The sequence below is a fragment of the Oncorhynchus masou genome, chromosome 10 (assembly GCF_036934945.1).
Source record: "Oncorhynchus masou masou isolate Uvic2021 chromosome 10, UVic_Omas_1.1, whole genome shotgun sequence".
NCBI lineage: Eukaryota > Metazoa > Chordata > Actinopteri > Salmoniformes > Salmonidae > Oncorhynchus > Oncorhynchus masou.
Window position 1 is genome coordinate 15,247,515 of NC_088221.1, and position 19,018 is coordinate 15,266,532.

At 43.5% G+C, this 19,018-nt stretch overlaps 1 pseudogene; it reads left to right on the forward strand.

Moving 5' to 3' along the window:
• LOC135546822 (myosin-IIIb-like) overlaps positions 1–19,018 on the forward strand; it is a 100,276-nt pseudogene that overhangs the window by 33,997 nt on the left and 47,261 nt on the right.

A 19,018-nucleotide genomic window follows, 5' to 3' on the forward strand; every position in this document is an offset into this window, starting at 1 on the left:
CTGGTGTTTTGCGGGTACTATTTTATGAAGTTGCCAGTTGAGGACTTGTGAGGCATCTGTTTCTCAAACTAGACACTCTAATGTACTTGTCCTCTTGCTCAGTTGTGCACGGGGCCTTCTGCTCCTCTTCCTATTCTGGTTAGAGACAGTTTGCTCTGTTCTGTGAAGGGAGTAGTACACAGCGCTGTACGAGATCTCCAGTTTCTTGGCAATTTCTCGCATGGAATAGCCTTCATTTCTCAGAACACGAATAGACTGATGGGTTTCAGAAGAAATTCTCAGGCCGACTCTTTTCTCTGTATTTATCAATGATGTTGCTCTTGCTGCTGGTGATTCTCTGATCCACCTCTACGGAGACGACACCAATCTGTATACTTCTGGCCCTTCTTTGGACACTGTGTTAACAAACCGCCAGACGATTCAATGACATACAACACTCCTTCCGTGGCCTCCAACTGCTCTTAAATAGTAAAACTAAATGCATGATCTTCAACCGATCGCTGCTCGCACCCGCCCGCCCGACTAGCATCACTACTTTGGACGGTTCTGACTTAGAATATGTGGACAACTACAAATACCTAGGTGTCTGGTTAGACTGTAAACTCTCCTTCCAGACTCACATTAAGCATCTCCAATCCAAAATTAAATCTAGAATCGGCTTCCTATTTCGCAACAAAGTCTACTTCGCTCATGCTGCTAAACATACCCTCGTAAAACTGACTATCCTACCGATCCTTGACTTCGGCGATGTCATTTACAAAATAACCTCCAACACTACTCAGCAAACTGGATGCAGTCTATCACAGTGCCATCTGTTTTCTCACCAAAGCCCCATATACTACTCACCACTGCGACCTGTGTGCACTCGTTGGCTGGCCCTCGCTACATATTCGTCGCCAAACCCACTGGCTCTAGGTCATCTATAAGTCTTTGCTACGTAAAGCCCCGCCATATCTCAGCTCACTGGTCACCATAGCAATACCGACCCGTAGCACGTGCTCCAGCAGGTATATTTCACTGGTCATCCCCAAAGCCAACGCCTCTTTGGCCGCCTTTCCTTCCAGTTCTCTGCTGCCAGTGACTGGAATGAATTGCAAAAATCACTTAAGCTGGAGACATATCTCCCTCACTAACTTTAAGCATCAGCTGTCAGAGCAGCTTACCGATCACTGCACCTGTACACAGCCCATCTGTAAATAGCCCCCCCAACATCCCCATATTGTTATTTATTTTTGCTCTTTTGCATCCCAGTATCTCTACTCACACATCATCATCTGCACATCCATCACTCCAGTGTCAATGCTAAATTGTAATTATTTCGCCACTATGGCCTATTTATTGCCTCACCTCCCTAATCTTACTACATTTGCACACACTCTATATAGATTTTTCTATTGTGTTATTGACTGTACGTTTGTTTATCCCGTGTGAGAACTCTGTGTTGTTTTTGTTGTACTGCTTTGCTTTATCTTGGCCAGGTCACAGTTGTAAATGAGAACTTGTTCTCAACTGGCCTACCTGGTTAAATAAAGGTGAAATAAAAAATAGATTTAAAAAAGTTATTTGTTTCTGGCCATTTTGAGCCTGTAATCGAACCCACAAATGCTGAATCTCCAGATACTCAACTAGTCTAAAGAAGGCCAGTTGTATCGCTTCTTTAATCAGAACAACAGTTTTCAGCTGTGCTAACATAATTGCAAAAGGGTTTTCTAATGATCAATTAGACTTTTAAAATTATAAACTTATTATCTAACACAGGAATGATGGTTGCTGATAATGGGCCTCTGTACGCCTATATTTCATTAAATCTGCCGTTTCCAGCTATAATAGTCATTTACAAGATTAGCTATGTCTACACTGTATTTCGGATCAATGTGAGGTTATTTGTCAAATTAGCTTTTCTTTCAAAAACAAGGACATTTCTAAGTGACCCCAAACTTCTGAACGGTAGTGTAGGTATTTTACACAATGTGTGTTCTCCTTCTTCTCTGCAGGAGACCCTCATCAAACACCTCTCGAAGAGATATTACGAGCTTCAGATATACATGTACGTTGGAGACATCCTTATCGCTCTCAATCCCTTTCAAACTCTAAGCATCTACTCGGAACAGGTTAGTTTATGACAGCAGTGTCATTGTGTGTCATAATTCCTGTGAATACCTCTGTAAAGACAGAATGGTATTGATATTCTAATATGGTGGGTTTGCTCACAGTTCTCTAAGCTGTACCATGGGGTGGAGCGAGCCGACAGTCCTCCACACATCTTTGCTGCTGCTGAAGCAGCATACCAGGGCATGATGACCTTCTGCAAAGACCAGGCATCTTGTGTGTGGAAGTAATATTTAGTGATATGCAGTTTTATATGGATAATGTTATCATTGGCATTTCTTTGTGAAATGATCTCGTTTAGAGATCTAGTGATGCATTTGTTTGAGACATCCCGGTGACAAAGTGGTTGTTGATGTGTTTCAGTGGAGAGAGTGGAGCTGGGAAGACCGAGAGTGCCCATCTGATTGTCCAGCATCTCATCTGGGAAAGGTACTGTTTGTGTGCTAAAACCCCATGAATCAGTTTCACATATTCTACTACATCATGTTCACAAATATTGAACTAAGTTTTCCACCTTGATGGAGTTCAAGCTGACCACGACTCCATTTTGCTGATACCTGCCTACAGACAAAAGTTAAAAAAAGAAGCTCCCACGCTGAGGTCTGTCCAACGCTGGTCCGACCAAGCTGACTCCACACTCCAAGACTGCTTCCACCACGTGGACTGGGACATGTTTCGTATTGCGTCAAATAACAACATTGACGAATACGCTGATTCGGTGTGCGAGTTTATTAGAACTTGCGTTGAAGATGTTGTTCCCATAGCAACGATTAAAACATTCCCTAACCAGAAACCTTGGATTGATGGCAGCATTCGCGTGAAACTGAAAGCGCGAACCACTGCTTTCAATCAGGGCAAGGTGTCTGGTAACATGACTGAATACAAACAATGCAGCTATTCCCTCCGTAAGGCTATCAAACAAGCTAAGCGTCAGTACAGAGACAAAGTAGAATCCCAATTCAACGGCTCAGACACAAGAGGCATGTGGCAGGGTCTACAGTCAATCACGGACTACAGGAAGAAATCCAGCCCAGTCACGGACCAGGATGTCTTGCTCCCAGGCAGACTAAATAACTTTTTTGCCCGCTTTGAGGACAATATAGTGCCACTGACACTGCCTACAACAGAAAAATGCGGTCTCTCCTTCACTGCAGCCGAGGTGAGTAAAACATTTAAACGTGTTAACCCTCGCAAGGCTGCAGGCCCAGACGGCATCCCCAGCCGCGCCCTCAGAGCATGCGCAGACCAGCTGGCTGGTGTGTTTACGGACATATTCAATCAATCCCTATACCAGTCTGCTGTTCCCACATGCTTCAAGAGGGCCACCATTGTTCCTGTTCCCAAGAAAGCTAAGGTAACTGAGCTAAACGACTACCGCCCCGTAGCACTCACTTCCGTCATCATGAAGTGCTTTGAGAGACTAGTCAAGGACCATATCACCTCCACCCTACCTGACACCCTAGACCCACTCCAATTTGCTTACCGCTCAAATAGGTCCACAGACGATGCAATCTCAACCACACTGCACACTGCCCTAACCCATCTGGACAAGAGGAATACCTATGTGAGAATGCTGTTCATCGACTACAGCTCGGCATTCAACACCATAGTACCCTCCAAGCTCGTCATCAAGCTCGAGACCCTGGGTCTCGACCCCGCCCTGTGCAACTGGGTACTGGACTTCCTGACGGGCCGCCCCCAGGTGGTGAGGGTAGGTAACAACATCTCCTCCCCGCTGATCCTCAACACTGGGGCCCCACAAGGGTGCGTGCTGAGCCCTCTCCTGTACTCCCTGTTCACCCACGACTGCGTGGCCACGCACGCCTCCAACTCAATCATCAAGTTTGCGGACGACACAACAGTGGTAGGCTTGATTACCAACAACGACGAGACGGCCTACAGGGAGGAGGTGAGGGCCCTCGGAGTGTGGTGTCAGGAAAATAACCTCACACTCAACGTCAACAAAACTAAGGAGATGATTGTGGACTTCAGGAAACAGCAGAGGGAACACACAAACTGAATTGGTCCACTCACACAGACAGCATCGTGAAGAAGGCGCAGCAGCGCCTCTTCAACCTTCAGGAGGCTGACGAAATTCGGCTTGTCACCAAAAGCACTCACAAACTTCTACAGATGCACAATCGAGAGCATCCTGGCGGGCTGTATCACCGCCTGGTACGGCAACTGCTCCGCCCTCAACCGTAAGTCTCTCCAGAGGGTAGTGAGGTCTGCACAACGCATCACCGGGGGCAAACTACCTGCCCTCCAGGACACCTACACCACCCGATATTACAGGAAGGCCATAAAGATCATCAAGGACATCAACCACCCGAGCCACTGCCTGTTCACCCCGCTATCATCCAGAAGGCGAGGTCAGTACAGGTGCATCAAAGCTGGGACCGAGAGACTGAAAAACAGCTTCTATCTCAAGGCCATCAGACTGTTAAACAGCCACCACTAACATTGAGTGGCTGCTGCCAACACACTGACACTGACTCAACTCCAGCCACTTTAATAATTGGAATTGATGGGAAATGATGTAAATATATCACTAGCCACTTTAAACAATGTTACCTTATATAATGTTACTTACCCTACATTATGAATCTCATATGCATACGTATATACTGTACTCTATATCATCGACTGCATCCTTATGTAATACATGTATCACTAGCCACTTTAACTATGCCACTTTGTTTACATACTCATCTCATATGTATATACTGTACTCGATACCATCTACTGTATCCTGCCTATGCTGCTCTGTACCATCACTCATTCATATATCCTTATGTACATATTCTTTATCCCCTTACACTGTGTATAAGACAGTAGTTTAGGAATTGTTAGTTAGATTACTTGTTGGTTATTACTGCATTGTCGGAACTAGAAGCACAAGCATTTCGCTACACTCGCATTAACATCTGCTAACCATGTGTATGTGACAAATAAAATTTGATTTGATTATTCAATGGACAGATTAAGACACTGATATATTTAGTCCTACATATTTCGCTTGTATTGCCTCTGCAGGGAGTTGTGTAAAAACAATTGCTTTACTGTGATCCCAGGCAAACCATCGGGACGCTGCGGGAGAAGATCCTCCAGGTGAATCCCCTGGTGGAGGCATTTGGGAACACGTGTACGGCCATTAACGACAATTCCAGTCTCTCTCCAGTACCTGGAGATTAAGAATTCACTGCAATTACTTCCCAACACCAGACAGATAAAAGTGAAGTGTCTAATGCTGAGGCCTTAGAAAATGGTAAGACAACAGTACTTCAGTATTATTAGCAAAAGCAATTTTTTCTTGCATAGTTTGATTTAATAATAGATGGTAACATTCCAACCTATTGGTGCATACACAGTATTGCTAAATTGTTTCTTCCTTGCTGCTGTATGTGACAGGGGCCTGCTCTGTCCCTCAGCTTCTGCCTTGCTCTGCATCGGCCCTGAGGTGCTCATGGAGGCCCTGGCGTCCCGCTGTGTGGTAACCCGGGGAGACACCATCATCCACACCAGTACTGTAGACAAAGCCGGGACGCCATGTCCAAGGCTCTGTACGGACACCTCTTCAGCTGGATAGTCAACCGCATCAATGCCCTTCTGCAGCCTGATATGAATAACGAGTAAGTGTAAGGCACTGGTTCTCTCTCTCTGGTCCCTCTTGTCTTTGGTTGTTGCACTCTGCTTCAGATGTGTGTGTGTGTTGCTGTATATTATTAAGCTCTAGTGACCCTTCTATCTGGGTGGAGAACCGAACACGGAGAGTAGAATATTAATGGACAGCAGGAGACAAGAAAGGGCGCAAAAGAAGTAGAATACATTTTAGTTGCGTGCGGAGAAAATAATATTCAGATGATTAAAATATCTTCAGAGAGACTGTAAAGGGTTGTTCATTGATCCAAAATAATTCCCTCATAAATGTGAGCGTGGACTGTCAGGGAGTCATCTGCTGTCTCTGAGCTGCGGAAGGCCCACAGGGTCTGTTTCCACTTCAATCATCTGCACACTCTGTTATTGCCATTAATAACCTGTTAACCAAGACAAAAGGTGACCTCTAATGTCTTGGTAATTGAAGGGATTATGGGAAATGGTGTCTCTCCATCTTAGCAATACCGGAGTGAAATCACTCTGTTGTAAGGTCTGTGTTTAGTGTAGACCTAAAGACTTGTCTAGATCACGGTTAAATAAAGACTCTTTGTACAATACTTGTTAATCATAAAATGTTATGATTCATTGATTGTAGTCAGAGAGCTCTGAATGTTCATAATTGTTGTTTCCCCATAAAGTAGAACTGGCCATTCAGATCAAAATATTCTCTATTTGGGTTGAACTTGGTTCATCATTAAAGTTTCATAAGTCAATGTGGTTGCTTGGGATTTGCTCAGACAGTTCCACACAAGAATGATTTTGTTCGTCTGTCCTGTTTTTCCCCTTTGAAGTGCTGCAGAAAGTGGCATGAATGTGGGAATCCTGGTCATCTTTGGATTCGAGAACTTCAAGAAAAACTCCTTTGAACAACTTTCCATCAACATTGCAAATGAGCAGATTCAGTTTGACTTCAACCAGCACATTTTTTCAAATCAAATCAAAGTTGATTTGTCACGTGCGCGGAATAGAACAGGTGTAGACCTTACAAGTGGAATTCTTGCTCACAGGCTCTAACCAATAGTGCAAAAAAAAGTATTAGGTGAACAAGAGGTAGGTAAAGAAATAAAAGAACAGTAAAAAGACAGGCTATATACAGTAGCGAGGCTGTAAAAGTAGAGAGATTACATACAGAAGAACAGTCGTATTCCTTTTACCTTCCAGTGTAGTGAGAGCAACTTTATCACGGTGCTACATCATACCTGACGTATATCTGCCTGCTTCAACGCCAACAACTCAGATAAACATGAAATGACACAGGGAATCGATAGAACATCCCTCAGAGATGCACAAGAACAATATAACATTCCAAATGTGTGAACCTTTCCTTTAAATATCCAGATGCAGTATGCCAGCTTGTTCGTCAATCACAGGAGAAGTGTCTCTTAAATGAAACACTGTAATTCAGTGTTGTCTTCTTCATAGCTTTATATGACGTTAAAATGATACTTTTTCTTCTCCCTCAACTACTAGTTATTATTCTCGTAATTGATTTACTGAAGCTGTTTACCCTGGAGTGTGGGAGTTTATTGCTTTCGCTGACAACGTTGTGTAGAAATGAATCAAGAGCACTTTTTTGCTGCATTGTCCTTTTGTCTCAACGTTTGCTCTCTAGCAATTCCTTTCAAGGGAATTAGAGTGAAAGCTGGTATTCATGATCACTTTATTCATGTATAACGTATAGATAAGAATTGAAGTGTAAGAATGAGGTTGTGTTCTTAACGGTATGTGCTGGATGTGACCTTTTGGAAGCATTTGTAGACCACGGCTTAACTAGGCATACTTCATTTCCGGATCATAACTAGGTGACTTTCCTGCATGATTTGTCATGTTACATAGAATATGTTTTAGTTGACTTCGATTTAGGGTTAGTGGTTTAGCGGGAAAGTGATTTTTATCATGTGAAAATGTCTTCAATCCAGTGGTACACAGAAGCGGATTATTCTGAGTTAATGATTTAAACATGGGGACGGTTTAGATCCGTTGCTTCCACTTTATTGGTCAAATATATATTTAAAATAACTTTTTGAATTAAATTAAGCAGATGCAATAATGTGATACGCCTCTGGGTTATTTGCTAATGGAACTAAATTATGAATTAGTAAGTGGCTTTATTTGTTATTTCAGAACAGTTCTGTATAATTTCAGCAACTGATTTTGTTATACATTTCAGCCGAAGAAGGAGAACTGGACTGGTGCTGTTGATTTAAGAACTTTTTTTAAACATGCAAAAATCCTATTTAGCCTAGATTGTTTAATTGGGTTATTTAGTGAAATCATTAACTGTGGACTGTTCTATATTCTCTGTGTTTTAATTAGATGGAGTATCAGAGCGCGGGGCTGGATGCCAGTATGAGGACAACCATCCCATCCTGAACATGTTCCTCCAGAAGCCCATGGGCCTGCTCTCTCTGATGGATGAGGAGAGCCGGTTCCCCCAGGCCACCAAGCAGACCCTAGTGGGTAAGACAAGGCCTCACAAGCAGACACGGTCAAGTCCATGTGCACTAAAACAACCCTGCTCTGGTGGGTAAGACAAGGCCTCACAAGCAGACAAGGTCAAGGTCATGTGTACTAAAACAACCCTGCTCTGGTGGGTAAGACAAGGCCTCACAAGCAGACAAGGTCAAGGTCATGTGTACTAAAACAACCCTGCTCTGGTGGGTAAGACAAGGCCTCACAAGCAGACAAGGTCAAGGTCATGTGTACTAAAACAACCCTGCTCTGGTGGGTAAGACAAGGCCTCACAAGCAGACAAGGTCAAGGTCATGTGTACTAAAACAACCCTGCTCTGGTGGGTAAGACGAGGCCTCACCAGCAGACACGGTCAAGTCCATGTGCACTAAAACAACCCTGCTCTGGTGGGTAAGACAAGGCCTCACCAGCAGACAAGGTCAAGGTCATGTGTACTAAAACAACCCTGCTCTGGTGGGTAAGACGAGGCCTCACCAGCAGACACGGTCAAGTCCATGTGCACTAAAACAACCCTGCTCTGGTGGGTAAGACAAGGCCTCACCAGCAGACAAGGTCAAGGTCATGTGTACTAAAACAACCCTGCTCTGAAAACAACAATGTTTAATTAAGATTAGTATTTTTTTTTCAATGTTATCTTCAAATATGTTTTCTCTTCAGATACGTTTGAGGACAATCTGTACTACAAGTACTTCTGGAGACCAAAACATATTGAGCTCTGCTTTGGGATTCACCATTATGCTGGCAAGGTGTAGATCAGGGCCTTGTTGCGAATAAAGTTAAGCACTACGACGATCGTACCAGTACATCGTTATTTACGAGCCAACTTTTTAAGAGTGTTTCCCAAACAAGCACATTTATTTGCATCCCCATTAGCTTTTACAGAAGCAGCAGCTACTCTTCCTGGGGTCCATAAAAAACACCAAACATGACAAGTAACAAAACACTGAAACACTCTAACTGCTAGGCTATCTGCTGCCCATCACTCTAACGATGATCTTAACGCTACGAAGGCTCTGGGAATTGAGGCCCAGTGCAGTATGTATGGATTAGTATCCAATGTATCATTGGTGCTTGCACACTAATACAGTTGGATAGGTCATTTTTTTTATCAGGTATGGTTTGATTATCCCTTTGCTGTCATGTACGTCTTGTACAACGTGTACGAGTTTCTGGAAAAGAACTGAGACGCTCTTCCTGCAGACATTGTTGTCCATTAACAAAAACCGGTAGGTCGCAAGACTTTCAATAAAAATGTTTTAGAATTCATTATCATTCATTATCACTCATTTGGAGTGTTATGTTACTGCCCCAAATTCCTTACAGGAAGTTGGAAACCTCACTTTTTGTTTAAACAACTAAATCATCTTAATTCTGTTTACACTGTGGTAGACATGTATTGGGGTCCCGATGAGTGTACAAAACACTAGGAACACCTACTCTTTCCATGACGAAGACTGACCAGGTGAATCCAGGTGAAAGCTATGATCCCTAATTGATGTCACCTGTTAAATCCACTTCAATCAGTGTAGATTAATGAGAGGAGACAGGTTAAAGAAGGATTGTTAAGCCTTGAGACATGGATTGTGTATGTGTGCCATTCAGAAAGTGAATGGTTAAGACTAAATATTTACGTACTCTGAACGGGGTATGGTAGTAGGTGTCAGGCACACGTGGTTTGAGTGTCAAGAACTGCAACGCTGGTGGGTTTTTCATGCTCAACAATTTCCTGTGTGTATCAAGAATGGTCCACCACCCAAAGAATATCCAGCCAACTTGACACAATTGTGGGAAGCATTGGAGTCAACATGGGCCAGCATCACTGTGGAATGCTTTCGACACCCTGTAGAGTCCATGCCCCAACGAATTGAGCCTGTTCTGTGGGCAAAAGGTGGTTCAACTCAATAGCAGGAAGGTGTTCCTAATGTTTGGGACACTCAGTGTATGATTGTGTGTTTTTGTTTCTAGTATTGTTCATGTCTCAAACTTTCAGGTAAGGAGATTTTCTTTTCTTTTTTAAAGACGCCTCTCCAGACACAGCGGCATCCTGGTCCTCCTCCACTCAAATCCTCTCTCTCTGCGATGCGTTACTGTGTGTGGATAAATCTCCAGTATCCATTATCTCCTGAGAGGCTCAGCTCTCCATGGAGGGCTCTGTTTTTTATTTTCACTAAGCTGCCCCGTTTGGTTTCCTGCTGCTTGCTGCTATCTACAGATTGTGCAGCAACGGGATATTTTTGTGATAAGGTTTCCAAATACCCAGGAGATGAAGAAACGGTATTTAGAGATCATATAAGCAACTCTTCTTCCCAGTCTTTTCTGTGCAGTTAAATAAAGGTGGTAATATCCTCATCATTAGCCGTGGCTGGGGCCCCGTGGTCACTTGGCTGAGCCGGCATGCTAATGGATGTGTTCAATTACCAGATACAGCACTTCATACTTTCCTGCAGTTAAGCCACATTATGTGCTTCGCTTCCTTTTGAGCCACCTGTAAATGACTGCTTTCAGTTATAGTCGAATTAAGAGCAGCTCCAATTTACGATGGGTACTTTTGGTTTAGCTTCCATTAGAAATCCATGTGCAATGTCTATAGGCTATATTGGAACGTAGTGCATGAGGTGAGCCCACAGCCATCCTCTTTACTTGATTGTAGAAAAATACACTAGCATGAAAAAGTAAATTCAGTATAATGTGAATGGGTGGAGAATTCACTGCACTTTGGTACTCCGAAGTATTGAGTAACAGCAGAGATGTGGTTCACCATTCATTGCTCCAGACATGGTGTCAATTAGGCCTAAAAGCCTCTCTAATTTGGTTCAGCTTGTCCAACGGCTTTCTTATATTCAGCATAAACACACAAAGGGATATACACTACATAACCAAAAGTATGTGGACACTCGTCGAACATTTAATTCCAAAATCCTGGGCATTAACATGAAGCTGGGCCCCTCCCCCCTTTGCTGCTATAACAGCCTCCACTCTTCTGGGAAGGCTTTCCACCAGATATTGGAACATTGCTGCGGGAACTTGATTCCATTCAGACACAACGGCATTAGTGAGGTCGGGCACTGATGTTGGGCGATTAGGCCCGGCTCGCAATCTGCGTTCCAATTCATCTCAAAGGTGTTTTATAGAGTTGAGGTCAGGGCTCTGTGGAGGCCAGTCAAGTTCTTCCCCACTTTTTAAAAATTTGTATTTTTTAAATTATTATAATATTTTTTTTTACCCCTTTTTCTCCCCAATTTCATGGTATCCAAATGGTAGTTAGTCTTATCTCATCGCTGCAACTCCCGTACGGACTCGGGAGAGGCGAAGGTCGAAAGCCGTGCGTCCTCCGAAACACAACCCAGCCTAGCCACACTGCTTGACACAATGTGTCGTAGAAAACACCTTTGTTTTTGCCCTAGCACTACACACCTGATTCAAATCATCAAAGCCTTTTGATGAGTTGATCATTTGAATCAGCTGTGTAGTGCTAGGGCAAAAACAATAATGTGCACCCCTTTGGGCCCCCAGGACCAGGATTGAGAACCAATGCCTTAGACCACTGTGCCACTTAGGAGGCTTTCAATACCAATCTCAACAAACCCTTTCAGTATGGACCTGGCTTTGTGCATGGGGGCATTGTCATGCTCAAACAGGAAAGGGCCTTCCCCAAACTATTGCCACAAAGTTGGAAGCACAGAATCGTCTAGAATATCATTGTATGCTGTAGCTATAAGATTTCCCTTTACTGGAACTAAGGGGCCTAGTTCGAACCATGAAAAACAGCCCCAGATCATTATTCCTCCTCCATCAAACTTTACAGCTGGCACTATGCATTCAGGAAGGTAGTATTCTTCTGGCATCCACCAAACCCAGATTCGTCAATCAGACTGCCAGATGGGGAAGCATGATTCATCATTTCAGAGAACACGTTTCCACTGCTCCAGAGAGCTTTACACCACTCCAGTCGACACTTGGCATTGCGCATGGTGATCTTAGGCTTGTGTGTGGCTGCTTGGCAATAGAAACCTGTTTCCTGACGCTCCCGACTAACAGTTTTTGTGCTGGCGTTGCTTCCAGAGGCAGTTTGGAACTCAGTAGTGAGTGTTGCTACTGAGGACAGATGATTTTTTACGCGCGACGCTCATCTGCACTCGATGGTCCCATTTGGTGAGCTTGTGTGGCCTACCACTTTGCGGCTGGGGCAGTTGTTACTCCTAGATGTTTCCACTTCACAATAACCACACTTACAGTTGGCCGGGATAGCTCAAGCAGGGCAGAAATTTGACGAACTGACTTGTTGGAAAGGTGGCATCGTATGACAGTGCCAGGTTAAAATTTACTGAGCTCTTCAATAAGGCCATTCTACTGCCAATGTTTGTCTATGGAGATTGCATGGCGGTGTGCTTGACTGTATACACCTGTCAGCAACCAATGTGGCTGAAAACCATGAATCCACGAATTTGAAGGGGTGTCCACATACTTTTGTGTATATATAGTGTATTTGCAGCAATGTCATTGGGTCAAGTGCACAGTAGGTAATAGGCATCAAGTTGAGATTATCATGATTGACTGCAGTAAAAGCGTTATTACTGTGTAGTTGTAATCTAGTCATTGTTGTTATTAGTGTTTCAGTCATGGAATCTTACCCTGTATCTCGTCTCTCGTTCTCACTGGTTTTGAGAATGTCCACAGGGTGCCCTCACTCAATATTCAACATTCCTCTGATATAGAGGTCCTGTCTTCTTATGACACTTCATGAAAGTTTAGATAATCACGTAAGATAAGAGCTTTGAGACAATCCACTTCTGCTTATCAAGTGGGAAAGGCTTGAGTTCCCTTTTAAGTGACAAATAGCAGAGGAAAATTGTAATTCCATTCTTCAGGGTAAAATCTGGAGGAATGTAATTTGCATTTTAGTTCATATCATAGATTCAGTGTTATTTATTAAATTACTGCTATCAGATGCAAATCTATTTAACCCAGGTTGGTTTAGTTTTATGCTGCCGAGTTGTGAATACCAACCGGGTGGCCCTAGTTGTGACCACTAGGTGTCAGCCTTGTTGACATTTGAGATGAAAGGACAATGGTGGATCCGGAACAAATAAAGTCATTGAATAAACTTTTATCTGTCTTATCAAATGTGAATATCAAATTAAAATAACCAAAGCATGTAACACTTTCCTGTTTGTTCTTCAAATGACGTCTCAAAGTGATTGAAGATACTGTGAACACTTGACTGCCTGGAACATTTCAGTGCTGTCAGTAAATATTACTAATTGGGAATGGACTGGTCTAGAAATGTTCAAATAAATTGAAATGTCGCATATTGATAAGTAAGATGTGATTGCACTTTAGAGTGAACCATCAAAGCCCCAGAAAGTGAACAGATTTCCTGACCTGAATAGTGGGACCACTTGAGTCTAGCAGAATCTCATCAGGCAGGGTCCTTGAGGCTTGGCCATGTGGTGGTGTTTTGTCAGAGGAAATTGGATGTATTTGCATCGACAAATTCCTCCAAGCCACGGCCTTTCCCAGATCCCTCAGATCAGAGTGTCTGAATCGGTTGAGCTGTGTATGGTCCGGTGAGGCCTGGGAGGCCTGCGGTCAGAGGAGTTGTATGTATCCTTAGGGTCGTTGTCAGCAGAGCACATCTGCACACAGGCATGGCACCGTATGACAGCCCTCACTCTGCCAGAGCAGCCTGCAGGGCATAGGGGTCGAATTCTATTTTTTTATGGTGCATGGCTCCTTACTGCTGGCTTGCTTCTGAAGCTAAGCAGAGTTGGTCCTGGTCAGTCCCTGGATGGGAGACCAGATGCTGCTGGAAGTGGTGTTGGAGGGACAGTAGGAGGCACTCTTTCCTCTGGTCTAAAAAAAATATCTCATTGCCCCAGGGCAGTGATTGGGGACACTGCCCTGTGTAGGGTACCGTCTTACGGCTGGGACGTTAAACGGGTGTCCTGACTCTCTGTGGTCATTAAAGATCCCAAGGCACTTATCGTAAGAGTTGGGGTGTTAACCCCGGTGTCCTGGCTAAATTCCCAATCCGGCCCTCAAACCATCACAGTCACTTTATAATCCCCAGTTTACGATTGGCTTTTTCACCCCCCACCTCTCCCTTGTAACTATTCCCCTGGTTGTTGCTGTAAATGAGAATGTGTTCTCAGTCAACTTGCCTGGTAAAATAACAGATAAAATATAGATTTACAGTATACTTACTGTATGTGTGCAGAATGGCGCTGAAGGAAATATCAGCCATTTTACGGGTTCCTGACCAATTGTACTATTTTGTGTTTTCTTGAGCTAATGTTTAAAAAAAATACACAATGTTTCCGCCAACGTTTTCTATGAACGAACAGAGGTCCTGGACATCAGAACAGTGATTACTAACCTCGATTTGGATAAGGATTTCTATTTCAATGAGTTGGTGGCGAAGGACATACGGCTCATTCCGGGCCAGGCCAAATCCCTGACACTCGAAAAAGGAAGAGGCGACGTTATTGAAGCCGGCGTGCGGGATAACTGATGAGACAATGTTGGCGAGTGGATAAACCGCCTCTACCCTCTGTTCTATTGGTGAATGTGCAATCACTGGAGAATAAACTGGACGAGTTCCGTTCGAGAGTATCTTGTCAACGTGATCTGAAGAACTGTAATATCCTATATTTCTCTGAGTCGTGGCTGAACAAGGACATGGAAAATATAAATCTAGTTGTTTTTTCTATATATCGGCAGGATAGAACAGCAGCGTCAGGTAAGCTCAAGGCGGGTGGTGTGTGTCTCTTTGTTAATAACAGCTGGTGCACGATTTGTCTTGAGGCTCCACTCACCTGAGTTAGAATACCTCATGATAAGCTGTAGACCAAACTATTTACTCATTGTTTTCATTTATATTTTTGTAGCTGTCTATTTACCACCACAAGCAGATGCTGACACAAAGACTGCACTCAACATGGTGTATAGGGCCATAAGCAAACAAGAAAATGCTCACTCAGAGACAGTGCTCCTAGTGGCCGGTGATTTTAATGGAAGAAAATCCATTTTACCTCATTTCCACCAGCATTTCACCTGTGCAACTAGAGGTGCAAAAACTCTAGATGGCCTTTACTCAACACACGGAGAAGCATAGAAAACTCTCTCTCGCCCTCCATTTGGCAAATCTGACCTTAACTCTATCCTCCTGATTCCTGCTTACAAGCAAAAACTCAAACAGGAAGTACCAATATGGAAGTGGTCCGATGATGCGGATGCTAAGCTACAGGACTGTTTCGCTAGCACAGACTGGAATATGTTCCAGGATTCATCAGATAGCATTGAGTAGTTTACCATATCAGTCACCTGCTTCATCAATAAGTGGATTGATGATGTCATCCCCACTGTGAGTGTACATACATATCTCAACCAGAAGCCATGGATTACAGGCAACATCTGCACTGAGCTAAAGACTAGAGCTACCACTTTCAGTGAGTGGGACACGAATCCGGATGCTTATAAAAAATCCTGCTACGCCCTCCAAAGAACCATCAACCTGGCAATGCGTCAGGACAAAGATCGAATCCTACTACACCGGCCCTGACGCTCGTCGGATGTGGCAGGGCTTCCAAACTATCACAGATTACAAAGGGAAACCCGGCCAACCTGGGATAAATGCCTTCTATGCTCACTTAGAGGCAACAATGAACCATGAATGAGAGCACTAACTGTTCCAGGCGACTGTGTGATCATGTTCTCCATAGCCGATGGGAGTAAGACCTTTAAACAAGTTAACATTCAAACTGATTACCAGGGCACTTACTGAGAGTATGTGCTGACCAGCTGACAAATTTTGCCTGACTCAGTCTGTAATACTTACATGTTGGAAGCAGACCACCATAGTCCCTGTGCCCAAGAAAACCAAGCTAACCAGTCTAAATGACTATTTCCCTGTAGCACTCACATCTGTAGACATGAAATCCTTTGAAAGGCTGCTTATGGCTCACATCAACACCATCATCCCAGACACCCTGGACCCACTTCAATTTGCATACCATCCTAACAGATCCACAGATGATGCAATCTCAACTGCACTCTACACTGCTCTTTCCTACCTGGACAAAAGGAACACCTGCGTGAGAATGCTGTTCATTGACTACAGCTCAGTTTTCAACACCATAGTGCCCTCCAAGCTCATCACTAAGCTATGGACCTTGAGACTGAACACCTTCCTCCGTAACTGAATTCTGGACTTTCTGACAGGCAGTGCTCAGCTGTTGAGAGAAGGTAACATATCCCCTACGCTGACCCTTAACACGGGGAGTCCTAGGGGATGTGTGCTTGGTCCCCTCCTGTACTCTGTTCACCCACGACTGTGTGCCCATACACAACTTCAACACTTAAGTTTGCAGACGACACAATGGTGGTAGGCCTGTACAGCCTATAGGGAGGAGTTCAGAGACCTGGCAATGTGGTGCCAGGACAACAACCTCTCCCTCAATGTCAGCAAGACAAAGGAGCTGATCGTGGACTAAAGAAAACGGAGTGCCGAGCACACCCCCATACACATCCACAGTGCTGTCGTGGAGCAGGTTGAGGAAGTTCCTCGGTGTCCACATCACCAAGGACCTATCATAGTCTAGACACACCAACACAGTCGTGATGAGCCTCTTCCCCCTCAGGAGGCTGAAACGATTTTTGCTTTGGACCTCAGATCCTCAAAAAGTTATACGACGGCACCATTAAGAGCATCTGACTGTTTGCATCACCTCTTAGTATAGCAACTGCTTAGCATCCGACCATAAGACACGACAGAGGGTAGTGCGTACAGCCCAGTACATCACTGGGGTCGATCTCCCTGCCTAAAGGTACCGGAGCACCAAGTTTTGGACCAAAAGACTCCCGAATAGCTTCTACCCCTAAGCTTAACAGTTAATCAAATGGCTACCCGGACTATTTGCATTGACCCCCTTTTTTTGTTGCTCTGACTCTCTTCCACTGACTATGCACACTCACTGGACTCTACCCACACACCCAAACATACTAAACTGACACACACACACACACACACACTACATACAGTTGAAGTCCGAAGTTTACATACACCTTAGCCAAATACATTTAAACTCAGTTTTTCACAATTCCTGATATTTAATCCTAGTAAAAAATTCACTATTTTAGGTCAGTTAGGATCACCACTTTATTTTAAGAATGTGAAATGTCAGAATAATAGTAGAGAGAATGATTTATTTCAGCTTTTATTTATTTCGTCACATTTCCAGTGGGTCAGAACTTTACATACACTCAATGATTATTTGGTAGCATTACCTTTAAATTGTTTAACTTGGATCAAAAGTTTCGGGTAGCCTTCTACAAGCTTTTCACAATAAGTTGGGTGAATTTTGTCCCATTCCTCCTGACAGAGCTGGTGTAACTGAATCAGGTTTGTAGGCTTCCTTGCTTGCACACGCTTTTTCAGTTCTGCCCACAAAATTTATATAGGATTAAGGTCAGGGCTTTGTGATGGCCACTCCAATACCTTGACTTTGTTGTCCTTAGGCCATTTTGCCACAACTTTGGAAGTATGCTTGGGGTCATTGTCCATTTGGAAAACCCATTTGCGACCAAGCTTTAACTTCCTGACTGATGTCTTGATGTTGCTTCAATATATCCACATAATTTTACCTCCTCATGATGCCATCTATTTTGTGAAGTGCGTCAGTCCCTCCTGCAGCAAAACACCCCCACAACATGATTTTTCCTCCTAACATAACTATGGTCCTTACGGCCAAACGGTACTATTTTTTGTTTCATCAGACCAGAGGACATTTCTCCAAAAAGTACGATCTTTGTGCAGTTGCAAACCGTAGTCTAGCTTTTTTTATGGCGGATTTGGAGCAGGGACTTCGTCCTTGCTGAGCGGCATTTCAGGTTATGACGATATAGGACTCTTTTGCTGTCCTGGGATTGATTTGCACTTTTCGCACCAAAGTATGTTCATCTCTAGGAGACAGAACGCTTCTCCTTCCTAAGTGGTATGGCGGCTGCGTGGTCCCATGGTGTTTATACTTGCGTACTATTGTTTGTACAGATGAACGTGATACCTTCAGGCGTTTGGAGATCGCTCCCAAGGATGAACCAGACTTGTGGAGGTCTACAATTATTTTCTAAGGTCTTGGCTGATTTCCTTTGATTTTCCCATGATGTCAAGGACAGTGGCACTGAGTTTGAAGGTAGACCTTGAAATACATCCACAGGTACACCTCCAATTGACTCAAATGATGTGAATTAGCCTATCAGAAGCTTCTAAAGCTATTACATAATTTTCTGGAATTTTCCAAGCTGTTTAATGCACAGTCAACTTAGTATATGTGTATGTGAACGTCTGACCAACTGGAATTGTGATCCAATGAAAATTTTGTGAAATAATCTGTCTGTAAACAATTGTTGGAAAAAGAACTTGTCATGCACAAAGTAGATGTCCTAACCGACTTGCCAAAACTATAGTTTGTTAACAAGAAATTTGTGGAGTGGTTGAAAAATGAGTGTTAATGACTCCAACCTAAGTGTATGTAAACTTCCGACTTCAGCTGTACATCTGATCGCAATTACCTCAACTACACTGTACCCCTGCACATCGACCAGGTACCTGTCCTCCTTGTATATTGTTATTAATATTGCCTCATTATTGTTATTTTATTATGTTGCTATTTCCTTTTTTTGTTTTTTTGTTTTTGTAAAATGTTCTTTCTTTTTAACTCTGTGTTGTTGTAAGTAAGCATTTCACAGGTAAAGTCTACACCTATTTGACGTATGTGACAAA